Raw genomic sequence first — 27,633 nt, forward strand, 5'->3', positions numbered from 1 at the left:
TTACCCCTTCTTAGGTGACCCTCAACCTTTCCCAACATCAAATCTTTATCCAGCGATTCCTATCTTCTCATCAGATGACCAAAGTAGCTGAGCTTTAACTTTAGAATTTGACCCTCCTATGAGCAGGCAGGGTTTATGGTCGACAATATCGACTTAATTGATCTTCTGGCAGTCCAAGGAACTCTCAAGAATCTTCGCCAGCACCCCAATTCAAACTCGTCAGCCTTCTTCACAGTCCAACTCTCGCATCCATAGATTACAACTGGAAAGACCATAACGCGAGTTATACACATCTTGGTTGACAGTCTAATGTCTTTGCTCTTTACTAGGCGGTCAAGGCTAGCCATGGCTCTTTTTCCTAGAAGCTGGTGTATCCTAATTTCATGGCTGCAGTCTCCTTCCGGGGTAATCTTGGAGCCCAAGAAGAGAAAATCTGTCGCAGCTTTCACTTCTTGTCCCTTGATGCTCCAGGACTTTATTGTGCAAGACGCCATCATCTTTGTCTTATTAATGTTCAGTTTAAGCTTAAACTTCTCACATTCGTCTTGTATGCGCATCGGAAGTCTCTTGAATTCCACTTCACTTTCTGCCAATAAAGTGGTACTATCTGCATATCTAAGGTTGTTGATGCGTTTTCCAGCAATCTTCACTCCAGCTGAAGACTCGTCCAGACAGGCCTTCTTCATTATGCACTCAGCATATAGGTTAAATAGGCAGGGCGACAGTATGCAGCCTAGTCGCACTCCTTTCTCAATCGGTAGCCACTCAGTAAGACCATGCCCAGAACTGACTGTGGGCTCTTGCCCTTCATACAGGTTCCCTAGAAGACAGACGAGGTGGATTGGAACTCCCATCTCTTGGAGATCTTGACACAATCTGCTGTGATCTACGCAGTCAAACGCTTTCGCACAATAAATAACACAGAAGTAGATGGGTTTCTGGAACTCTCTCGCTTTTTTCATAATCCAGTGAAGGTTGGCTATCTGGTCTCTAGTTCCTCTGCCTTTCCGAAACCCAGCTTGCACGACCGGAAGCTTCCGATCCATACACTGCTGCAGCCTACCTTGTAGGAGTTTCTACATCACCTCGCTAGCCTGCGAAATAAGCGTGATCGTGCGGTAGTTGGAACAATCTTTGGCACTGGCTTTCTTTGGAATGGGGATGTAAACTGACCTCCTCCAATCCTGTGGCTACTGCTGGGTTGTCCAAATTTGGTTGAGGTTTTGAAGCAACTCAGCAGGATTGCCATCAATTCCCCTAGCTTTGTTCTTAGCAAGGCTGGCTAAGGCCAATTCGACTTCAGTCTTCAGGATGCCCGGCTCGAGATCTGTAATCACAACCGTCTTATGTTGGGTTTGCACATGCGGGTCCTTCTTGTACAGTTCTTCTGTTTATTCCGGCCACCTCTTCTTTATCTCATAGGCTTCAGTGAGGTCCCTGCCTCGTTTGTCCTTCATCACGCCCTGCTTAGCACAGAAGCTTCCATCGTTACCGGGAAACGCGGGACCAAAGTGATGTGCTCACTGACAGAGACGAAGACCGAGGAACGCGGGCACGACGAAGCGTTGAGAAAGAGGACGGTGTTGTCTGAGTGGATACTGCACGGCTACTGAAGCCTTGGCGTCGAGTTCAGCCCATCGCAGTGCCATTACATTAAGTATATCTCCGTAACAATATATTTGATTGTCTTATACGGAGCTATTGCGTTCTTCAGTTGGCTGTTGCCTTCAACTGCTTGGCACTGTATGTTCAGGAAGGCATTCTTACCTCTCCTTGCTATTTTCTGAAAATTCGCATTGAGAGCCTTGTATGTTTCTCTTTCCACAATAACTTCTGCCATCCTCCTTTCCTCAGCTATTTGCAAAGCCTCACCCGATAACCAGTTCGCCTTCTTGCCTTTCTTTTGCTTTGTAACTACCTTAATAGCAACTTCTTGTATTTTATCGCAAACGTCAGTCCACATCTCTTCAGGCTCTCTATCTTCTAGATCTAATTCTTGAAACTGATTCCTCATTTTCACAGCATATTCTGACCGAATTTGATCCAGATCATACCTGAAAGGCCTTCGAGATTTCTGCGTTTTCCTTAATCGAAGCTTAAATTTGGCAGCAAGATGGTGATGATCGGTGCCACAATCGGCCCCAGGCCTTGTTTTTACTGCTCGTATAGCGCTTCTCTATCTCTCCCGGCAAATAATACAATCAACCTGATCGCTGCATAGCCCGTCTGGTGAAGTCCATGTGTACAGGCGCCTCTTGTGCTGTTGAAAATGAGTATTCGCTATGGTCAGGTTGTTTTCTTGACAAAACTCTACTAGCCTTTGCCCAGCTTTATTTGGCTCGCCAAGACCGAACTTGCCTGTAATTTCGGATATTTCTTCACTCTCCACCTTAGCATTCCAGTCTACTATGAGAAAAAGGATATCTGATGATGGAGTGCGGTCTAAAAGGCTTAGCAAGTCAGCGTAAAATCTCTCAACGTCAGCTACTTCAGCAGTAGTGGTTGGTGCATAGACTTGGATAACTGTTATGTTGGAAGGGTGACCTTGGATCCGAAGTGAAATCATTCGGTCGTTTTTGGGGTTGCACTCTAGCACTGCTTTGCTCATTCTTCTGTTTACTATGAGAGCGACCCCATTCCTTCTCCTGGATTCGTGCCCACATTAAAAGACATAATGGTAGCCGGAATTAAATTCTCCCATTCCGGTCCACTTGAGCTCGCTGATATCCAAGATATCAATGTTCAATCTGTCCATTTCTCGCTTGACGACATCCAGTTTACTTTGCGTCATAGATCTTACATTCCATGTTGATATGTGATATATATCTTTGCAGCATCGAACTTTCCGGTCGCTTCCAGACACACTTACAACTGAGCGTCCTTTTGGCTTTAGCCCAGCCGCTTCATTCGTCCCGGAGCTACTAGGAATCGCCCTTTGTTCATCCCCAGTAGCATGTGGGACGCCTTCCAACCTGGAGGGCTCATCTTCGGCGCCCTATCATTTATGCTGTTGTGGCTGGCCATAGAGTTTTCTTGGCAGGAAATACTGGAGTGGGTTGCCATTACCTTCTCCAGTGAATCACATTTTGTCAGAACACTCTGCCGTGACCTGTCTATCTTGGGTGGCCCTACACAGCAGAGCTCACGACTTCATCGAGTTTCGCAAGCCCCTCCGCCACGACAAGGCAGTTATCCATGAAGTGGAGAACGTTGGGAGCACCCAATAAAAAGCTTGTCTTGCTGCCTGTACCTCGGTTTGTCGTTCTTCACGTCTGGGGCCCGAGTTAACAGCGTGGCGTTTCGCACATGGAGCTGAGCCCGAGTCCCGTGAGAAACCCCACAATACGTATAACAGTCCACACAGTTCGTTGACGTTCATAGTTACTGCTCAACCGTCAAACCGGTAGGTTTGGTCGTTCCTCAAGGAAGTATTTTAGGCCCATTTTTGTTTGAGTGTGCGTTAATGATATGTGAATATTGAAAAATTAGCTGAATATATTATGTATGCCTACGTTACAAGCATGTTTATCTCTGGGTAATGAAGCATTATTTTAGCCTAAAGAGCACATATGATATTGGCACTGATAAATACTCGGGCCATTGAAAATGAATTGAAAATTAATGTTCCGAAGACTAAATCATTCTCTTAAATCCGAGTCGTAAGGTTCTCCATATTCCGTCCCTTATAATGACACTTCCATTAAAGTAGTCACGCAGTTCAAAACATTGGGAGTGTAAAGAAGACAAAGAACAGAAAACGCTGCGGCATCGCCATCACCATCGCTTGTCTCCGGCGCCCATCTCGCTCGCGCTGAAGCTGTGCCCTGCGGCTGGTAATTCGATCCCTTGTGCCCAAAGTACTGCCAGCTCTAGACGTTCCAACCAACCATTAAATCCACATTACACTTGGTGGAGGTCAATCTGAAGTTCCCTGTACCCATCTCGCCCTGGAACTTCGCAGCAGAACATTGACTACCCCAATGACGGAGCCGACTTCATTGCACCTGCCTCCGCCCGTCACCTGCACAGCTGCGCTCCGTCAACGGGACCCGACTACCTTCAGAGGAAGCAGCGATGACGACGTCGACGATTGGCTGACCACTTACGAACGGGTCAGCCGTCACAATAACTGGGACGACAACCGTAAGCTCAACAATGTCATCTTTTACTTGAGCGACGTCGCTAATCTGTGGTTTCGAAACCACGAGTCGGACTTTTCCACCTGGGCGAATTTCAAGACTAAAGTTTCTGATGTATTTGGCCGCCCCGCCGTCCGAAAACTCCGCGCGGAACAGCGTCTTCGATCGCGACTACAGCTGCCCGGTGAAACGTTCACCAGTTATATTGAGGACATTGTTGATTTGTGTCGTCGCGTTGACCCGACCATGACCGAGGCCGTTAAGATACGTCATGTCCTCACAGGAATTGATGCCGGCACTTTCAACATGCTTATCGCCAAAGGCCCCAATACGGTCAAGGAAATATACGACCTCTGTCAAAGCTACGACGAACTCCGCAAGGAGCGTGCTTTGATTCGCCAGCCTGATGCATCACTCGCTGCATTAGCCGCGGGGAGGGAGTCATCTAGCCTCTCTGAAGACATCAAGGCTTTTATACGTCAGGAGGTCGCGCGCCAACTGTCCCTACAGCCATATGTTAAGGAGTCGTCAACAACTGGCCTTGTTCCGGAGCTTCGCCATGAAATCCAGCAGCATGTCTCTGAAGTCCTCCCTAATCCTGTTCCTCAATCAGCTCCGGTCGCACCCTCAATGCCGTTACTCACGCCCACAGTTTCATCCTCCGGCGTTGCGCCACTGAGCTACGCTCCAGCATTCGCGCCGGCTCCTCCTCAAGTATTGCGTCGCACGTATGCCGAAGTCACTTCAAGTCCACCGCCTGAGCCAGCATATGCCTATGCTTCGCCCCCCATGCGGTCCGCACCAACAGCCTTTGCTCCCCCCTTGCGTCAGACACCATCTCCATGGCGCACTGCAGACAACAGGCCTATTTGCTACCACTGCGGCATCCCCGGACACACTACACGCTACTGCCGGCGCCGAATAAATATGGCCTTTGCTGCACGGCCTGCGCCACCTTATTTGGCCCCCCAGTTCCCAGTCCCATCGGGTCCTCCAACAGCACCCCCTGAACCCCCGGACTTCCGCCCTCGTCGTTCGCCATCACCACGTCGCCGCTCCATTTCGCCAATGCGCCGACGACCCGCCACCCAGCCGGAAAACTAACCGCCGCAGTTCGCGAGGCACGAACTGCGTATCCGACCGAATTTCAAAGTCCTCGTCTTAATCCCGCGAATGTTATTCCTGTCATCGTTGAAGGTGTTCATACTCTTGCGCTCGTCGACACCGGTGCCGCTGTATCAGTTATCAGCCAAAAACTCTGCCGCTCCATCCGAAAGGTTACTACGCCTCTCGAGGGACTATCGCTTCGTACCGCATCCGCTCACAGTATACAGCCGATAGCTATCTGCACTGCTCGCGTCGTCATTGCTGCAGCCTTGTACATCATCGAATTCGTCGTTCTCCCCACATGTTCTCATGACGTCATTCTTGGCTGGGATTTCCTGTCCCAGCATCATGCTATCATTGACTGCGCCAGTCCTCAAGTAGAGCTCATTGAATCGAGTGATGCACCATCTGATGCCCTGCTCCACGAGCCGTGTCCTCGTTTTGCGACCAAACTCCTCGTAGCACATGACACAACTATCCCACCCGTTAGCGCTGTTCTGGTTCCCCTCACTGCCTCTTTTACCACCGCCGCGACAGTCCTCTTTGTGCCCTCTAACGTTGTCTGCCGCCGCCGCCACTTACCGCTGCCGTTTGCCGTCCTTGACATGAAAAACGGCGCTAGCACACTTCTGGTAGCCAATCCTCTTCCGTCTCCCGCTATGTTGATCGAAGGGGAGTGCCTCGGCCGCATCGAGCCCGTGGACCTTCTGTTCACCATTGATGATGTGTCATTCCCTGTTTGCCAAGTTGACGCCTTGACTCCAACTCGTGTGGCTTCAGATCCGCTACAGCGGGACCTTTTTGACCATTCCGTGGACGGCGCTCTAGAACCGCGCCACCGCGAGCAACTTCTCGACCTTCTACACCAATTCCGCGCCTCCTTCGACATTCCGCAATCTTCCTTGGGCCGCACGACGACCGTTTCCCACCTCTCCATCAGCGGCCGTATCGGGTGTCCCCGACTGAGCGCCGTGTTATTGCCCAACAAGTCGATGACATGCTGCAACGCGGAGTAATTAGAGAATCCTGTAGCCCATGGTCGTCTCCTGTGGTTCTAGTTAAAAAGAAGGATGGCTCCATACGATTTTGTGTTGATTATCGCCGCCTCAACAAAATCACTCGTCGTGATGTGTACCCCCTCCCACGAATCGACGATACCCTAGACTGTTTGGAAGGCGCAGAATTCTTTTCCTCACTCGATTTACGCTCCGGGTATTGGCAGGTGCCCATGGCAGAGGCGGATCGTCCTAAGACGGCCTTTATTACTCCAGACGGACTATACGAATTTAATGTTATGCCATTCGGACTCTGTAACGCCCCAGCCACATTTGAAAGAATGATGGACACTGTACTGCGCGGCCTGAAATGGAACATCTGTTTATGCTACCTCGATGATAGCGTCGTCTTTTCAACCGACTTCCCGACCCACCTGACTCGACTTCGCCAGGTCTTCACCTGCCTAACCCGCGCCGGCCTTCAACTCAACCTCAAAAAGTGCCGCTTTGGTGCCCGCCAGCTCACAATACTCGGACATGTTGTGTGTAAAGATGGAGTTCTGCCTGATCCTGAGAAGCTGCACGCCGTCGCTGACTTTCCGAAACCGACCACTTTGAAACAACTGCGAAGCTTCGTGGGCCTCTGCTCGTACTTTCGTCGTTTTGTTCGGAATTTCGCAACCATCATAGCCCCCCTTACACAGCTCTTGAAAGGCACCCCTAACCGCTCCTCTTGGTCGCCAGCCTGCGATGATGCATTCGCGACACTGCGCAATGTTCTGACGTCACCCCCAATCCTTCGCCATTACGACCCTACTGCACCTACAGAACTTCACACCGATGCCAGTGGTGTCGGCCTCGGCGCCGTCCTCGCCCAGCGCAAGCCTGGCTTCTCCGAATACGTTGTCGCCTACGCAAGCCGTGCTCTTACCAAAGCCGAGTCCAACTACTCCGTTACCGAAAAGGAGTGCTTAGCAATCGTGTGGGCTGTAACGAAGTTCCGCCCTTACTTATACGGCCACTCCTTCGAGGTAGTTACAGATCATCACGCTCTCTGCTGGCTCGCGTCTCTCAAGGATCCGTCTGGCCGTCTCGGGCGCTGGGCTCTCAGGCTTCAGGAATACGACATCCGTGTAGTGTACCGCTCTGGCCGCAAGCACTCTGACGCCGACGCTCTTTCTCGGTCACCGGTGCGCTCGCCTAACTCATCGTCCCCTCCTCAAGCACTCTTGTCAGCACTCACCATTGAGGATATGCCTTTCGAGCAACGACAAGATCCTTGGGTTTCTAACCTGCTGGATATCCTTGGCACTACTTCCGCGGCTACGCATCCTCGGGCACTCCGTCGACAGGCCTCCCATTTCGCCATTCGGGACGGCCTTCTCTACCGCAGGAACTACAACTCAGACGGCAGAACGTGGCTTCTTGTCATTCCGCGCCACCTCCGCTCCGAGGTTTGTGCCCACCATCACACTGACCCTCAAAGCGCTCATGCCGGCGTCCTCAAAACCTATGATCGAATTCGTCAGAGGTACTACTGGCGGGAAATGTACAATTTCGTACGGCGCTACATTCGCTCTTGTACCGCCTGTCAACAACGCAAGATTCCTCGCCACCCCGCTGGCCCTCTCCAGCCTTTACCTTGTCCAGCTCGCCCGTTTGATCGCGTGGGAATCGACCTTTATGGTCCGCTACCATGCACGGCCGCTGGTAATCGATGGGTCATCGTCGCAGTCGATCACCTGACCCGTTACGCCGAGACTGCTGCACTTTCCGCGGCGACAGCCCGAGAGGTAGCCCATTTTCTTCTACACCACTTCATTCTTCGACACGGCGCCCCTCGCGAGCTACTGAGTGACAGAGGTCGTGTCTTTCTTTCCGAAGTAGTTCAAGAGCTCCTGTCGTCTTGCAAATCGATACATCGGGCTACAACCGCGTACCACCCACAAACAAACGGCCTCACGGAGCGCTTCAACCGTACGCTTGGGGACATGCTCGCAATGTATGTTACATCTGAATCGGGAAGCTCCAACTGGGACCAGGTACTGCCATTCGTAACGTTCGCGTACAACACAGCCACCCAAGCAACAACTGGGTTTTCGCCCTTCTTTCTCTTATATGGCCGTGAACCATCTTGTACTCTGGACACAATTTTGCCATACCATCCAGATGCCTCTGAGTACAGTGCCTTGTCAGATATTGCACAGAATGCCGAGGAATGCCGTCAGCTAGCTCGCACGTTTACCTTCAACACTCAAAGCTATCGCAAAGATCAGCATGATACCGATACCCCTGCTCCCACGTTCCTGGCCGACAGCTTCGTTTGGCTATGCGTTCCTGCCACCAACAAACTAGACACCAAATACCACGGACCTTATCGCGTCTTGGAACGCACATCCCCTGTGAACTACGTCATCGAGCCAGTCATCCCTTCTTCCGACCACCGCCGTCGCGGCCGCGAGGTTGTCCACGTTAGCCGCCTCAAGCCATATTACAACCCTCTGGTCGTCTCTTCTCCCTGAGTCGCCAGGATGGCGACTTCTTCACGCGAGGGAAATGTAAAGAAGACAAAGAACAGAAAACGCTGCGGCATCGCCATCACCATCGCTTGTCTCCGGCGCCCATCTCGCTCGCGCTGAAGCTGTGCCCTGCGGCTGGTAATTCGATCCCTTGTGCCCAAAGTACTGCCAGCGCTAGACGTTCCAACCAACCATTAAATCCACATTACAGGAGTAATGTTCTCTGAAAATATGTCGAGGGACGACTATGTTATTTACCTTGTCAGGAAAGTGTCACGCACATCTGGCTACTCACGCCGCTACTTTTCATTATTTCCCAATTCTGTAAATATATTGCTATATGATTGCCTGCTTGCTTCAGTCATTAATTATGGTGGTCTGGTCTAAGCAACAACTTGTAAATATTTTAATAAACTTTCGTATATACAAAAGAGAGTGATCTGCCTAATTTAAAACATGCCTCTTATCACACACAGCCGAGATTTTGATAGCCTACCAATTATCCTCATACAGTTTTTATACCACATAGTCCGCTTCGTTATTTCAGGTGAAAAATAACAACACAAAAAATTCATTACCTATACTAGCCATACTCCAAGAATCATCTTGTGTATTGCGCTGTAAATTCGGAATGATGAAAAGTTGATGTTTGCCGCACTAATTATGCGCACAAATGTTGAGACATTGTTTAACACATCTTCTGAACAGTTTCCGGAGAAGATGGCACGGATAACGCTGACAAATCATTCAGACATTTCTATACCTAGTATATTTCTGGGGAAGTGTGTGCAGCTATATTTCAATTATTTAGGCTAGTTTTTATGCCATTGATTATGGGGCTGTGGTCTTTTGTCTAGCTCTTATTTTATTTGCTCTTTCAACAGCGTTTTTAATTTCCTTTTTGTCCATATTTTGTTCGCCATATGTAAAGTTTCATAGCCTAGAACTGTGTCTTTGATATTCGCATCACACCTTTGTCCTTGTGTAAGTTTTTCTGTTTATTGGCAACTGCGTTATGCTACATTATTCGAGTTATTGTTGGGTCGCACGCTTTCCGCTGTATGGCGTGCAAGGGGCATGTACCCCATTATGTCCATCTAGGGACTTTTTCCCATGCCCCTACTAACTGTCGTAAGAGGATTGAATAAACGTATTTGATTTGAATTAAACTTCAGTTGAAATATCAGTCGTAATTCGGCCATTTCGATTGGTAGGGTAGAGGAATTTTGTTTAAAAGTATTCGCAGATATCCTCAGTAGCTCCACAGACACTATTGTCTGCTATAAAGAGAACAGCAAAATCCCCTTAAGAAAGGATGCCAGGAAAGCACACGCCCTCTCCCTAGAGCGGTTCACCGCTTGCTTAGAGGAAGTATTCAGGCGCTTTGATTATAAATAGTTAGGTAAGTGATTGATGGGCAATACCTCAGTAATCTGCGATTCATTGAAGACATTGCCTTGATCCCCAATTGCCTAGCTCCGCACTAGGTTGATCCCAAATATATAAGGAAAATAAAACCGCAGCAGACACAAGACGGAGGCTAGAGACAACACAGGGCAGTACTGGCAACTGAAACGTTTATTGAAAAAACAGGGGCTTTTAAAGATAGATGGCACATGTGACCTTACAATCAGGTAAAGTGGGCTGAAACATGAAAACCAAACAAGACCTTCGGCGAACCTTAAAAGACAACAATCAGCACGTGGAAGTTGATAAAAGGATGGTAACAAGCATAATCTGTAAAAGAGGAAAACATTACAAAATAATCTGAACAATCTACAACAGCACATGAATGAAAAGACCTTTATCTCCGCACTAGATGACCATGAAACGAATCCAAAACAAGAGGTTCAAAATAATTTTTAACCACCGACAACCAGGGGAGAAAGACAACAATCAGCACGTGGAAGTTGATAAAAGGATGATAACAAGCATAATCTGTAAAAGAGGAAATCATTACAAAATAATCTGAACAATCTACAACAGCACATGGATGAAAAGACAAAGATTTCCGCAGAAGATTAGCATGAAACGAATCCAAAACAAGAGGTTCAAAATAATTTTTAACGACCGACAACCAGGGGAGAAAGACAACAAGCAGCACGTGGAAGTTGATAAAAGGATGATAACAAGCATAATCTGTAAAAGAGGAAATCATTACAAAATAATCTGAACAATCTACAACAGCACATGAATGAAAAGACAAAGATCTCCGGACTGGATGAGCATGAAACGAATCCAAACAAGAGGTTCAAAATAATTTTTAACGACCGACAACCAGGGGAGAAAGACAACAAGCAGCACGTGGAAGTTAATAAAAGGATGATAACAAGCATAATCTGTAAAAGAGGAAATCATTACAAAATAATCTGAACAATCTACAACGGCACATGAATGAAAAGACAAAGATCTCCGCACTGGATGAGCATGAAACGAATCCAAAACAAGAGGTTCAAAATAATTTTTAACGACCGACAACCAGGGGAGAAAGACAACAAGCAGCACGTGGAAGTTGATAAAAGGATGATAACAAGCATAATCTGTTAAAGAGGAAATCATTACAAAATAATCTGAACAATCTACAACGGCACATGAATGAAAAGACAAAGATCTCCGCACTGGATGAGCATGAAACGAATCCAAAACAAGAGGTTCAAAATAATTTTTAACGACCGGCAACCAGGGGAGAAATTGGATGCATAAAAACAAAAAAGTATAACAACCACCCAAGAAGTCATATGACAAGGAAAACTAGTTCTTTTTGGAGGAGAGCGACAAAAGGTGAGCTAACGCATTCATCTGGATGCGAACGCTGGATGGCAACCGCCTCTACAATCTCTCTTTCAAGTTGTGCCTTCCTTCTTCCTATAATCTCAGTCTGGCTGAGCTTTCGGCGACATCCCCGACAACTACGCCAGTGAATCGGCAAATTCGAGCCCCCGCCTCCCCCAAGGAACGCGCGTGTTCTCGTAAACGATCATTTAAGCACCTACCTGTTTGTCCAATATAAACACGCCCAAAACTGAGGGGAATCTTGTAAATAACCCTTTTCGCTCATGCGACACGCTTGTTCTAGGTGTTTTATGCCACACGTGCCTGATCTAGAAACATTCTTTCCCACCAATTGCACAATCTATACAGTTTGCAAGGTGCAGAAAGAACAATATCAACGCCATATTTACCTGAAATCTTTTAAAGATTATGTGAAACCTTATGAATGTAAGGAATGACTTCAAGTTTCTTCTCGCTAGTAGTTTGTAAGGAGACAGGCTGTTTTTCTTTTTCTTTCTTGCGTAGCTTCTTGGCCACCGATTCGGCAATCGCCCTTAACAGGAAACTCGGGTAACCTGCCTTCTAGCACTTGAAGATGAAAACTAGAATGCAGCATGTGAACGCATGATTTTAAAACCGCGGATCTAAAACATGAAAAGGCTAGGCCTCGCTTCACCAACTTAGAATGAGAAGAATCGAAAGGCAACAAGGCTTTCCTCGTCCTGGGTTGGAAGGCCCAACACACATGATCACTGTGGTTAAAAAGCAGTTTAAGATCTAAAAACTGAATGGAAGCGTATTGTGGAAGTTCCAAAGTGAATTTAAGAAAGCTTGAGCAACTAGAAAAGTCGCCTAATATCTCGTTAGCTACTTCTGCTAGAACGTCATCGGATGAAAGTTTCAAAATAATCAAAAAATCATCTACGTATCTAAATATCTTTGCAATGAAGGGTTGTGTTAGCTTACGCTCAAGCAAACGGTCTAAATGCGCAAGAAAGATTTCACACAGCGCAGGGGCGACGCTAGATCCTATACATATTCCCTTCTTCTGAACGTGCAATTTTTCGTCAAAAGACACAATGGTGGAACAAAGATAAAAAGAAAGGAGCTCCTGAAAAGATTCTGGTGACACACAACAGAAACACGCACAAAGATCTGTGTCCTTTCAGGGTTATCGTCACAGAAAGAGGAAGCTGTCAGGCACAAGTCAGCAAATTCCTTAAAACCCATTTGGACGAACTTAATCCAGAGGATCCTTTCAAGATCGGTGGGTCTGACCGCCTAGTTGCAGCGTTGATGTCCGGCATTGCAGGTGCCAACTCAGCGCTGTCCGTCGATGTGGGAGAGTTGTTTTACTCGATACCGCACAAAGAACGTTTCAGCGCAGTAAGAGAGTTGATTGACGTTTGTGGAGTGGTTAGGTTCCAGAACTTCTGTGGTGTGTCACCAGGTTCTTTTCTGGAGCTGCTTTCTTTTTATCTTTGTTCCATCATTGTGTCTTTTGATGAAAAATTGTACGTTCAGAAGAAGGGTATATTGTGGAAGAAGGCTAGGTCAAGACGGCGAGGTCGTGGCGGCAAGGACAGCGAAGCCTTGTCCAGCGTTTTAATCCGGTCACCAACCCAGGCACGCGCCAGAGCCGGCGCCGCGGGACGATGATGATGGTATGTACAAATGAAAGAAGATGATGATGGCATGTACAAATGAAAGAAGGTCCACAGAAGGCTCACACAATCTGCCCGGGGGGTCGGAAGCGGCCAGCCTGGCCGCTCCTAACTAACCGATGTACCGCGGCGCACAAACGGTTTCAAGCGAGAGACATGAACAATTTCAGTTCCACGGTGGCGTCGATCGGCTGGGGGATCAACAGGCGCGACTTTGTAGTTAACTGGAGAAGTTTGGCTTATGATCTTGTAGGGACCAAGGTAGCGGTGGTGGAATTTGTCACTAAGGCCAGGGGTGCGCAGTGGAGTATAAAGCAGTACTTCGTCACCGGGACGATAAGAGACCACGCGATGCGTAGAATCGTAGCGCCTCTTGCGGTCTTCCTGGCACGCTGCTGTGTTGAGGCGGGCAAGATGACGGCATCTGGCCACACGAGATAAGAACTGGGTAGGTACCGATGTGGAGTAGTCGGGCGTAGAGAAGAAGGAAGCGTCGAGAATTGTAGTGGGAGGACGGCCATAAACGAGGAAAAATGGAGAATAACCGGTAGTCCGTTGTACTGCTGTGTTATAGGCGAAAGTGACGAATGGTAGAATAGTGTCCCAATTTCGATGATCCGGTGTGATATACATGGAGATCATATCCGATAAGGTGCGGTGAAATCGCTCAGTCAGCCCGTTAGTCTGGGGATGGTAGCTCGAGGTTGTCTTATGAAGGGTGGATGACGCGTAAAGAACTTCGGCAACGACTGTCGATAAGAAGGCCGTTCCGCGGTCACTTAGGAGCACCCGAGGAGCGCCATGACGCAATACAATTGATCGTAAAAAGAAATTTGCTACTTCTTGAGCGGAACCGGTCGGTACAGGTGCTGTCTCAGCATAGCGTGTAAGGTGGTCGACAGCTGTTATAATCCAATGGTTACCCCCCTCGCACTGCACCCTCTTAGGTGGTGCAGTGGTAAGACGCCCGACTACTGTGCCGGAGTTCCCGGGTTCGAACCCGACCACGGCGGCTGCGTTTCGATGGAGGCGAAACGAAGTGGCGTCCGTGTGCTGTGCGATGTCAGCGCACGTTAAAGATCCCCAGGTGGTCGAAATTACTCCGTAGCCCTCCACTACGGCTCCCCTTTCTCTCTATCCACTTTCACTCCCACCTTCATCCCTTCCCTTACGGCGCTGTTCAGGTGTCCACAGAGCAAGTGTGACAGATACTGCGCCTTTCCCTTCCTATGAACCAACCAACCAACCAACCACTGCACCACCGCGGCGGGAAAAGGAAATGATGAAGAGCGTTTGACGATGTGTTTGGAGGGAAAGGTTTTGTTTTGCCGTGGGAAGCACATTGTTTAATCTGTAAGCAGCCGGAAACAATTGTTCGTATTTTTTTTACATTGTTGGGAAATGGTATATTTTTGTGATGTATTACAACGGACCATAAAGAAGGATTTTCCACTAGACTCGCGCAGCATTCGATATTTAAGCATAGAGATTGACGATGGGGTTCCATTTGACGGAATTATGCTTATGGACCTCGAATGTATATGGCGCTCCAAAATCGCTGGCTATCACTAAGACAGGGATGCCAGACCTGCTCGAATTTATTTTCTAGAGACTATATAGTGGTTTATTGCCTTTCGAAAAGTGGCACAGAACCTCCCGAATGGCTCTCAATGGTAGAGCCTCTGTTGTCGCGGCGGATGTTTTAAAGCGACGAGCCCCCCCCCCCCCCCCCCCCCTCAACTCTAATGAAATAAAACAGCTCAAAGAGCGGGACGAAACACGGAGGAAAAGAAACACGGACACGGGCGCTGCGTCCGTGCTTCGTCCGTGCTTCTTTTCCTCCATCTTTCGTCTGTTCCTTGCGCTGTTTTATTTCATTATGCAGTATCAACTAGCCCGGCATCTTGCACTTGTCTAACACTAGCTGATCATGATATTCCTTCATTTACATTGCCTTGTGTGTCTTTTTTCATGGTTTATCGGAGTTTGCTTATGTGTTATGTCTTTTGCCAAAGCCAGGCAATAAAGAAGAAAAACTACAGGGAATGGCGCAGTGGTGATGCGCCGGGCTAAGAATCTTTCTGCGTACCCTTTCTTTTTGATTCTGCTGCATTGAAAAACTTGATGTACCAACGAGCTCAGTTATCCTCCCCATGCCGTATTTTGTTGGACAGTATTTAATAATTTTTTTTAAATCGCAAAAAATTGCATACGCTATGCATGACGAATCGAGTATGTGTTAGGTGCTAGCACTAGTAATAAGTAAGCATAAATTGGCATGATACAGCATATGGTGTTTATTCAAATCCGCAGAGTTTTGCTAATGGAATGTCAGTCGCCGTCCAGAGTTCGCTGCTTTCGTCGGCGTGGATTGTGCGCCTCAGTGTCCTTAGTCAGCACCGTTTCGCCACTTTCTTCTGGCAGCCAACAGGGAATCGGAATTTCGTCAGTTTTGCATTTTGCGCCCATGCAGTGTCCTTTTAGGCACGTGTAATTGAAGCTCGGTTTCATTTCATCTACTGGAGTACAAGGCTGTAAAGATTATTGATGCCATGATTTTAGAAACAAAACACACATTCCAAAACGACTGCATGGAATATAAAGGCACAACAATATTTATGCCTTCCCAAGCATAAGTTTGCATTTTCATTCCTCTCCTTAGCTTCTCATAGCTATTAATACTGCTTTCAGCGTGTGTGTGTGTGTGTGTGTGTGTGTGTGTGTGTGTGTGTGTGTGTGTGTGTGTGTGTGTGTGTGTGTGTGTGTGTGTGTGTGTGTGTGTGTGTGTGTGTGTGTGTGTGTGTGTGTGTGTGTGTGTGTGTGTGTGTGTGTGTGTGTGTGTGTGTGTGTGTGTGTGTGTGTGTGTGTGTGTGTGTGTGTGTGTGTGTGTGTGTGTGTGTGTGTGTGTGTGTGTGTGTGTGTGTGTGTGTGTGTGTGTGTGTGTGTGTGTGTGTGTGTGTGTGTGTGTGTGTGTGTGTGTGTGTGTGTGTGTGTGTGTGTGTGTGTGTGTGTGTGTGTGTGTGTGTGTGTGTGTGTGTGTGTGTGTGTGTGTGTGTGTGTGTGTGTGTGTGTGTGTGTGTGTGTGTGTGTGTGTGTGTGTGTGTGTGTGTGTGTGTGTGTGTGTGTGTGTGTGTGTGTGTGTGTGTGTGTGTGTGTGTGTGTGTGTGTGTGTGTGTGTGTGTGTGTGTGTGTGTGTGTGTGTGTGTGTGTGTGTGTGTGTGTGTGTGTGTGTGTGTGTGTGTGTGTGTGTGTGTGTGTGTGTGTGTGTGTGTGTGTGTGTGTGTGTGTGTGTGTGTGTGTGTGTGTGTGTGTGTGTGTGTGTGTGTGTGTGTGTGTGTGTGTGTGTGTGTGTGTGTGTGTGTGTGTGTGTGTGTGTGTGTGTGTGTGTGTGTGTGTGTGTGTGTGTGTGTGTGTGTGTGTGTGTGTGTGTGTGTGTGTGTGTGTGTGTGTGTGTGTGTGTGTGTGTGTGTGTGTGTGTGTGTGTGTGTGTGTGTGTGTGTGTGTGTGTGTGTGTGTGTGTGTGTGTGTGTGTGTGTTGTGTCATTCATATTATCGCGGCGGATATCAAGGATCAATATACACCTTCGACTGCGTGTGCAGAGTTGAACACAGATGGATTCAAAACCCTTGTGTGTGCTCAGTTATAGTGCTGATATGTTACACTATAGTGAATATAGGCGCGTGTTTTACAGCGTTTTTCTCACCTGCGTAACGCAAAGGGGGTTCAACCGGAAATATACTTATCACGATTGTAGCAAGACGCCTGAACTGTTCCGTATTTCTCTACGCATTTTATGTAGTGCGCGCTGCTTAGATTTTTTCCTGGTCATAAATAAGTCCTCTGTATTCGTATAAAGTGAAATAATTGGTCGCTACCTTTTCTATCAGTGTTCGAGTCATAAACGTTGGCAGTGATAGGCGACACGCCAGGGACACAAATAAACAATATAAAATGGCTGCTGCTTCTCTCATTCCATCCACATTCCTCTCCACCGCCCTGTAAATTCACCCTAAGCCTTAATTTCAATTCCTAAGAAAACCCACGCCCATTATGCAGCAGTCGTTTTGTTTCGTGGGTGAAGCAGCACTTCGAAAATTCTCAGTGGCGCGCTGCGTATCAGATGAAAGACAAGCGCTAGTGGTAATCCGAAGTATGCTATTGATACTGGTTGGTCAGAATATTGTCATGCCCCTTGATGCATGGAAGCCAGGCATCATGCCAATTCCGATGGCGCACTTTTGGACCAGAAGACTGCGTGTCAGTGGCCCAGCGATAGTGGCTCTTCTGGGATACCTTTCTTATAGTACACAGAACATCACCAAATAAGTAGGAACACTAATAACACGGCAGAAAAATAAAGGAACCACAAAAACAAAACACAGGTGCTTTTAAAGCAGTCAAGAAGCCACCAAGTACAGAAAATTAGAACAAAATAACAATGAACATAAATGAACTTTACCCAGCATGTACCGGTGCGGACCAAAGGGAGCATGTTATTTTCTTCTAACATTTTGCACGCATTGAATGGTTGCAGCTGTTGGTCAGGGTGCGCTAAAAGCGGTAGTAAATGCCAGGTTCTTTTCAGTTGCATAAATATTGTTTTCTTATCTCCAGTGCAGAAGGCGTGATTTTAATTTGAACGGAAAAGCGTGCTCCGTTTACTTATGTTCACACCTGTACATAGCACACAAAATACTACACTGCGAAGCAAAATCGAATAAACCAATGGCTGAAACCACAAGGAAATAGAAAGACGGACACACAGTGAGCTTTTGCCCTGTCTGTGCGTCATTTTATGCTCCTGTAAATAGGAGCGCCTTCAAGATCCTGCAATATAGAACTTACCAGTTTTAACACTGCAGTTTTACAATTGATATGTGGAGAAAAATCGAGGTATAGGGAAGGTGTGGGAAACGGCTGAGAATGAAAAGAGGGAGAAATATTGTTACGGTTTATAGTCGACATGTCGGAAGACGACAAGGATGTTTTGAATGCTGGGTCGAACGACGACTGCACTGAAGCTGAAGCTGCTCGGTTTGTGTGGCCTGGTGTTCTGGAGGTGCTCTTGACATTGAACGCAGACTCTTACCCCTCAGAAATGCCCCGCGCTGCAACAGTTTGGTGGAGGTGCTGGGTTAAACATTTATGACAGCTAATCATCCCCAAACGAATGGTCTTAATGACGGACATAACCGGACAGTTAGGAACATGCTGTCCATCTACGTTTCCGATCACCATTGTGATTGAGACGTCAATTTGCCATTCATCACATTGCATATAATTCGTCGCGTCTAGATACCACTGGCTACTCACCCTTTTATCTCCTTTTTGGCTGCGACCCTCTGCTCTCTTTCGACAGTTTGCTGCCTGCTGAGGTCTATACAAGCAGCTACGCTTTCAAAGCCATAGCACACACCGCCGCCGCCCAAAACATTGCCCTGGATCGCATCGGGGCTTCCAAAATGGCCCAAAAATATCGTTACTACAATCTCCATCAAGATGTATGTTCTCCACGTGACTCTCTCGTTCTTATCAGCCTCTCGGCTCGCCGTGTGGGTCTGCACGAGAAGCTCATGTCCCGTTACGTGGGTCCCTACCGCGTTTTGGAGCAACTTAGTAACGTGACTACGGTGGCTAGCCACCGTAACGTGACTTACAAGACCACGCTCCTGTCTCTCATGCCAGACTTCACAACACCACCAAAACAAACTGTTCACGTAGCTAGTCTAAAACCCTACTTTTTCTGCCCATCGGTTTAGTAAGCACTGGGACCATGCTTGCAACGCCGAGGGGGGGGGGGGGGGGGGGGGGGGGGGGTAGCGTTACAGTGTATAGTACTCATGTCGGAAGTCAACGAGGATGTTTTGTTTTGGACGCTGGGTCGAACAACTACGACACTGAAGCTGAAGCTGTTGTGTTTGTGTGCCCTGGTGTTTCAGAGGTACTCCTGATGTTGGACTCAGACTGTTACCGCTCGATTACACGACAGCATGAACAGCGAGTAGTAAGCACCTTGCACCTGTAAATTAAAGTCTTTTTTAAAAAGAAGTAACCAATAAGCAGTGTTCGTAACTGACTTTTTATATTTATTTACCTTATAGTTGTTTTCTTTTGTTTCGTTTGTCCGAAATTTGTGGTAAGGTAGAAAATTGCACTTCTGCAAGGCGGCATGCAATTTCTATGTTCATACTGAAAACTCCAGCCCTACACCTCCTTTTTGCTTCCCATATTCCCTTACAGAAGCGCCATTGTTAATTCTGGTAAGTTCCACTACACTACAAAAGATCAAGGCAATAATTGAGCATGCAACAGGGTTTTGAATCCAACCGTGTTCAACACTGTACATGCAGGTGGGGGTGCAAATTTCATCTCCGCTATCAGGCGCAACAATCTGCATGACAAGCGCGCGCGCACATATATATATATATATATATATATATATATTGTAAGCACTGTGAGTGACCTTCATCTTCATCTCAGCGTAATCATCATCGGTCATCGGGTCGTGCGAAGAAGACGAAGTGTTGCTAAGCTGTGGCTAGTCGGTAGCTGCTGCTTCGGCCTACCTGAAGTAAAAAGGTGAATTTGCTGGTGCGTTCTTCTGCCTCACAAGTGGTGGAAGTGCCTCCTGATCCCAGCGTCCTCAACGCGGCACCCCCTGGAGCTCCGTTCCGGTCGTGTTCTTGGCGGCACATCAACCGCCATGGCGCAGTCACATCCCACTGCTCTCACCGTTCCGGCGCCTGTAGCTACCGATGGGCATCCCACGGCTGCCCATGCCACCTCTGCACCACTGACGTCCCAAGGTGCACTTGCTCAGCACCATTTGACCCACCCAACTTGGTCAGTTACCTCACGTCAGCGCGACCCTCCGGTTTTCGCCGGTCTCCGCGGTGACGACGTCGAAGACTGGCTACAACAGTACGATCGGGTGAGCGCTTTTAACGGTTGGGACGCTTCTATGAAGCTACTCAACGTCTCATTCTACCTGAGTGACGTGGCTAAGACGTGGTTCCTCAACCATGAGGACGCCATTCCTGACTGGCCTCAATTCACGACACAGATCCGCCAGATATTTGGAACTGTTGGTGCTGGTCCGGCCTCTTTTCAAAAGAAGCTAGAGACCCGTGTGCAGCTTCCAGGAGAGACATACACATCCTACATTGAGGACGTACTCGCCCTTTGCCGGCGAGTTAACAATGGCATGGTCGAGGCTGAACGTGTCGGACATATTTTAAAAGGAATTGGCTCTTTTGCCTACGCAGCTCTAGCTGCCCAAAATCCCGTCACGGTGGCAGACATTCGTGCCACTTGCCAGCGACTTGACTATCTACAGTCGCGCCGCCTCAACAACACCTGGGATCCGAGCCAAATTCCCGAAACTGATCTGCGCACCATCATACGATCTATAATACGGGAAGAGCTCCACAATGATATTTCGTCGGTTCCTGCCTTCTCACGCCCACCTGCTCAATCTACTGGGTTGCGTGGCATTATCAAGGAGGAGCTTACTTCACTCAATCGTCCCATGGCTACAGAACCACCAGCCCCTCCCTACGTTCCGACGTATGCTGAAGTCACTGCGGCTCCTCCTCCTTGTCCTCCTGTCCATCACGCGCCTGTCCCACCCAGCCTCGCCGCCCTGTCCCCGCGACCACCGGTGTATGGTAATTGGCGGCCTCTCCCACCTCGTCCAGTATGTTTCTACTGCGGAATCCGCGGCCATGTAACACGCGTTTGTCGCCGACGACTGCGAGATGAGCGTGCGAGCTATGGGTACGTTCGACGTGACGACGCCTACCAGCTTCCTCCTCGCCAGTACTACACCGATAATGACCTCCGTCCCTCTTCCTCCCCGTCGACTTCTCCTGACCGGTCTAGGACAGCACGGCCATCGCGTCGTCGCTCCCCGTCACCCTTTCGCCGGACTTCGTCGCCCCTTCGCCCTCCATCTTCAGCTTCTGCCCGCCAAACGGAAAACTAACCTGTGCAGTTTCCGGAGGTAAAACTGCACCGCCTGTCGTCGCTCCAATTCCTCCTCTGCTCCCATCAAACATGTTGACTGTATTCCTTGAGGGACATGAACTGGAAGCTTTAATTGATACCGGCGCCGCTATTTCTATTATGAAACTTGACTTGTGTTTAAAACTGCGAAAAGTGCGCACACCTTATACCGGTCCTCCTTTACGTGCTGCAAATGGACAGAATATTAACCCTTGTGGAGCGTGTACAGCCCGAGTCACCATTGATGGCATCTTGCACTTCATTGAGTTTGCTGTCCTATCCTCCTGTGTCCATCAACTCATCTTCGGCTGGGATTTCCTCCAAAACGCCTCAGCAGTCATTACGTGTTCCCCTCCCACTATTGAAGTCACTGAATGCAACATTCTTGCCGATAGAGAACCACTTTCTTCCCGTGTAGTTATGCTTGCCGATCACGTCCTCTATCCGGGCAACGAAGATATTCTATCTGTGACTTCTGACGCCGTCACCGATGGCGACGTCCTGATTACACCCAGCCCTCGTCTCCTGTCAAGAGGTATTATCATCATCGTGTCCCTTCTTCGCTTCTCCAGCGGTTCTTCTCTTCTCGCCGCATTCAACACCACATCAGAGCCCATTCTTCTGCGACGCGACTCTACTGTTGCATCAATTGCTTCCGCCCAGCCTGTCACACTTCTTCCCATTTCCACCTCCGATCGCTCTGATTCATCCCCTGCCTCGCTCAGTGCAGCACTTCGCCACACGATCAGCACCGACCTGACAACAGACCAGACAGACGCATTGCTCGCTGTATTGAACAAGCACGCAGACTCGTTCGACGTCAATTCCGGCACACTGGGTCAAACCGCTGCAGCAACGCATCGCATACTCACCGACGGATCAAGCATAGTTAGACGCCGGCCTTATCGTGTTTCTCCAACCGAGCGCAAAGTTATTCAGGAAAATGTTGCTGACATGCTTGCACGCAACATCATACGCCCATCGTCTAGTTCCTGGTCATCGCCTGTTGTGCTAGTGCAAAAAAAAGACGGTTCGGTTCGTTTTTGTGTAGATTACCGTGCTCTAAACAGAATAACTCGTAAGGATGTGTATCCCCTCCCTCGAATTGACGACGCCCTCGATTGTTTGCAAGGTGCCCAATTTTTCTCCAGCCTTGACTTAAGATCAGGCTACTGGCAGATCCCCATGAATGAAGATGATAAAGAGAAGACCGCCTTTGCAACACCGGACGGTTTATACGAATTCAATGTAATGCCTTTTGGACTCTGCAACGCTCCTGCTACATTCGAGCGTATGATTGACACAGTTCTCCGCGGCCTCAAATGGAAAACATGTCTCTGTTACTTAGATGACATCGTCATTTTTTCTTCGTCATTTCCTGATCACCTTACTCGTCTCGATGAAGTTTTGACAGCACTTTCCAGCGCTGGCCTACAGCTAAACACGAAGAAATGCCGTTTTGCATCAAAATCCATTAAAGTTCTTGGCCATCTCGTAAGCAGCGAAGGAATTAAGCCTGACCCTGAAAAAATCGCTGCTGCGCTGCACTTTCCCCGTCCAACTCGGGTCAAAGATCTCCGCAGTTTCCTCGGCTTGGCATCATACTTCCGCAGATTCATCCGCAATTTCGCCTCTATTGCCTCACCTTTACATGCGCTTCTTCACAACGACACGCCTTTCATCTGGTCTCCTGCTTGCGAAGAAGCATTTGAAACTCTGAAGCGTGCTCTGACTTCGGGTCCCGTCCTCTGCCATTTTGATGATAAAGCACCGACAATTTTGCACACCGACGCCAGTAGCCATGGCATTGGCGCTGTCCTTCTGCAACGCCAAAACACCTCTACAGAAAATGTTGTTGCCTATGCGAGCCGAACTCTGACTTCAGCGGAACAAAACTACACTATTACCGAACAAGAATGTCTCGCCGTCGTCTGGGCTGTTCAGAAGTTTCGTCCTTACCTGTACGGCCGTCACTTCACAGTCGTCACTGACCACCACGCCCTATGCTGGTTATCCACTTTGAAAAATCTGTCCGGTCGTCTCGGGCGGTGGATCCTCCGCCTTCAAGAGTACGACTTTACTGTCACTTACAAATCGGGCAAGAAGCACAAGGACGCCGACGCTCTCTCTCGTTGCCCTATTGCTTTGCCGTCGCAACCCATGTCCTCGCATTCCTCTCCTGTCCCAACGGAGTCAAGCCATTTAAACCCTACAGTTATGCAGTCTTTGAGCGCCGCCTCTATTGCTCCCATGCCAGATATACACTGCAATCTTGCTCACCACCAGAGTGCTGACCCTTACTGTCAAAAGCTGATTGATAGTCTCAGCGGTGTTATTAGACCTCCAAATGCCCGTCTCCGTCGTCGGCTCAAAAATTTCAAGTTACAGGATGGCACATTATTTTGGCACAACTACAGCCCACTGGGCCACACTTGGGTTCCCGTAATTCCTTCTTCCCTGCGTCCTCAAGTTCTACAAGCCTTTCACGACGACCCCACCGCAGGTCACCTTGGGTACCACAAAACCTACGACCGCATCAAACGTCGTTTCTTCTGGCCTGGCCTTTCAACCTCAGTATTAAAATACGTAGCGTCTTGCATCCCTTGTCAACGACGCAAGCGGTCTACGTCGCCTCCTGCCGGTCTCTTGCAACCTCTCCCATGTCCTTCCACACCTTTCGAAGTCGTCGGAATCGACTTGTATGGACCCCTGCCCTTGACTCCAGCTGGCAACCGCTGGGTCGTTACTGCCGTTGACCACCTCACCCGATACGCTGAAACCGCAGCACTTCCTTCCGGCTCCGCTTCCGAAATCGCCAACTTCTTCCTCCACACCATACTTCTTCGCCACGGCGCCCCTCGCCTCCTCCTTAGCGATCGTGGCAAGTCGTTCCTCTCCACCGTCCTCGCCGCAGTGCTTAATGCTTCAGGCACGGTGCATAAAACTACATCTCCTTACCACCCTCAGACCAATGGCCTCACAGAACGCTTTCATCGCACCCTTTCTGATATGCTATCCACCTACATTCACCCTCAGCACAACAACTGGGACTCTTTACTCCCCTTTGTAACCTTCGCCTACAACACTGCCGTTCAACGAACCACCACCTACTCTCCGTTTTTTCTTGTTTATGCCCGCCATCCTACCTTCTCCCTCGAAGCATCTTTCTTCACAGCTTCTACTCCTTCTGCCGCGCCTTCCCACGAACAGTTCGTGTCTCGTATCGCCCACTGCCGTGATCGTGCCCGCCTTCAAACTGAAGCCACTCAAGCTTCCAGGAAAAGCACGTATGATGCGACTCATCGCTCAGTGTCTTTCCGCCCTGGAGACGAAGTGCTACTCTGGACACCTACTCGCATCCCCGGCCTGTGTGAAAAGTTTCTGAGCCGTTTTATTGGCCCGTACACGGTTCTGGAACAAACTTCCCCTGTAAACTATCTCATCACACCTGCATCGCCTGTTCGCGATCGTCGGTGTCGCGGCACCGAGATTGTGCACGTGTCGCGCTTGAAACCCTTTAACCGCCGACCTTAAGATTTAATTTGCGACCAGGATGGTCGCTTTCGTTCGGGAGGGGGAATGTTGTAAGCACTGTGAGTGACCTTCATCTTCATCTCAGCGTAATCATCATCGGTCATCGGGTCGTGCGAAGAAGACGAAAGTGTTGCTAAGCTGTGGCTAGTCGGTAGCTGCTGCTTCGGCCTACCTGAAGTAAAAAGGTGAATTTGCTGGTGCGTCCTTCTGCCTCACAATATATATATATATATATATGAGTGGGCAAGGAAGCAGCCATCGCAGCAGCATGGCTAACCCGCTTCTGTTCTTCGCTCCACAGGTGTGTAATCAGCTCTCTGTTTTCGCTAAAAAATGCGAGAATAGATTCCTTTTATCGCTTACTTGCCCAAGTATAGTTTGTGTTATTGTTGCCCGCGAGTGCCTTGATTCTGCTCTTTTGTTGCTATGCTGCAGTGATGTCGAGTCAAACCCCGGTCCCAACACGCGGGCTGGCACTGGCTCCTCAGTGACGGAGCGCGAGCCCGAGCATATGAGCGAAGTGATTAAATTACTTAAAGACATTGAAAAAAAAAAGACGGAACTCACGACTGGACAAGCGAAACTAAGCGCTGACGTCATTGCAATCAAAACAAACTAAGAAGCATTAGAAATTAAGTTGCTCGATGTATTCAACCGTCTGGAACAGGTTGAAAACACGTGCAAAACAGTGGAGGCCCTAGAACTTGATATCGCCTCAACTCAAGATACTGTCAGCCAGCTAACCTTGCAACAACATGAATTACAGGCCCGTATAGACGACCTTGAGGACCGCTCACGCCGCAACAATTTAATCTTGCGAGGTATACACGACGAACTGGAAACCTGGGATGAAACGGAACGCAAGATGTCTGCCATCTTTTCAAATGCCTTTGACAATGAACTTCCCGATTCGTTCATAGAGCGTGCTCACCGCATAGGCTCAATTTCAGTGGACAGGTGTCCGCCCATAGTTGTCCGCTTCCGTTCGTTTAAAGTTCGTTCTTTGATACTGGCATCGCGATCCAAACTTAAATCTGACAACATTTCCGTGTAGGAAGATTTTTCGCCCGCCACCCGCAAAGCGCGCCAGCAGCTTACTGATTTCGCTAAAAGCCTGCCGCAATCACCTAAGTTCCAATTGCGTCACAACAAACTTTACGTTAACAACATGTGCTACATGTGTGACCACATCACCAACAACATCAAACTGATAAAGTACTTGCCAGTTGAATCATCACATGAACACACACCTCCGCGAGCCACAGTACATGCCGAACATTCCGATAACGCCCCGTAGCATCACGTGAGGGGACGTGAACAGCCATCTAAACCACGAATATCTATCCTACTAGCTAACCTGAGAAGCATTGTTAACAAGCGTGACATATTTCATTCTGTAACTGACACTTGTAACCAAGATGTTATTGCGCTCACCGAAACCTGGCTTCATTCTAATATACGTAACACAGAAATCTTTAACGACTCATCCCTCTACACTTTCTATCGCTGCCACCGCACATCACGTCAGGGTGGTGGCGTATTACTTGCTGTTTCTAAAAATAATCCGGTCATACGCACCGAACATCATTACAAACCTCGAGATTGTCTGGGCATGCATAGAACTTCGACACTTAAAGCTCATTTTCGGTGTATGCTACCGGCCTCCCGGTCATTCTATTAACTTCATCGATGACTTACACGATGCAATAAATGCAGTTTCTACTCGTCACCCAACGGCGCCTATTTTCTTACTGGGTGACTTCAACTTTCCCAACATATCTTGGCCCTCTGAAGCCCCTGTTCAGAGTCCAATTTCAAGTCTAAGCACCGACTTCATAAAGCTTGGTTCCACTTTTTCATTTTCCCAACTAGCAGCTCAACAGACAAGAATTACCAACTCTACCGCCAACACCTTTGATTTAATACTGAACACACATCCCGATATTGCCTCAAAAATTACGTACCTGCCTGGACTTAGTGACCACTTATCGCTCTCGTTTGACATTTGCGTACGTACTTCACCCTCTCGCAAAATCACCAAACAGATCCGTGACTATAAAAAGGCTAATTTTCCGGCTATTAACGCGGAACTCGCTGAATTACTTGACTTTTTTTCCGTGGGCTTTGATAACCGCTCTGTTGAAACTAACTGGAATCTCTTTCTTACTAAAATCAATGACTTGACAAATACTTATATTCCGTTACGGACTATATCTTCCCACTCAAAAGCTCCGTGGTATAACTCATACTTAAAACGGCTGTCAAATAGGAAAAAGCGCTTCTACCGAGTTGCGAAAAGGTCCGGCAGTCAAGAAAAATGGGAGGCGTATTACGGGGCTAACAATGCTTACGTATCTGCACTTAAAAACGCTAGGCATAATTTTCTTCATAATACGCTTCCCAACATTCTTACCACGGACCCAAAAAGGTTTTAGAGGGTTGTTAATCCAACCGATAATAACACCATTTTTTTATTAGACGCTAACGGCCTTTCCATCCCGGATGAAGAACGCGCAACAGGTTTTAACTCCGCCTTCTGCAGTAATTTCGTTCAGTGTAACTACACCATATTTCCGCAAACTAAAAACTACTATTACCTAACTATGGATCCAATAATAATCGAACCCCGGGGTATTGAGAAGATAATCGACTCCCTTAAAATATGTTCTAGCCCAGGCAGTGACTTCATCAATTCAAAATGTCTAGAGGGTGCTAAAACTTACTGTTCATTATTACTGTCTAAGATATTTCAGCAGTCCCTCCACACTGCTGCCCTACCTGCTGACTGGACGGTCGGGAAGGTGATCCCCATCTATAAATCAGGTAACAAGAATTCGCCCCTGAATTACCGCCCCATCTCCTTAACAAGCATTCCATGTAAAGTTTTAGAACACATAT

Source organism: Amblyomma maculatum, chromosome 5 (genome assembly GCF_055883805.1).
Source record: "Amblyomma maculatum isolate TAMU_Amacu chromosome 5, ASM5588380v1, whole genome shotgun sequence".
NCBI lineage: Eukaryota > Metazoa > Arthropoda > Arachnida > Ixodida > Ixodidae > Amblyomma > Amblyomma maculatum.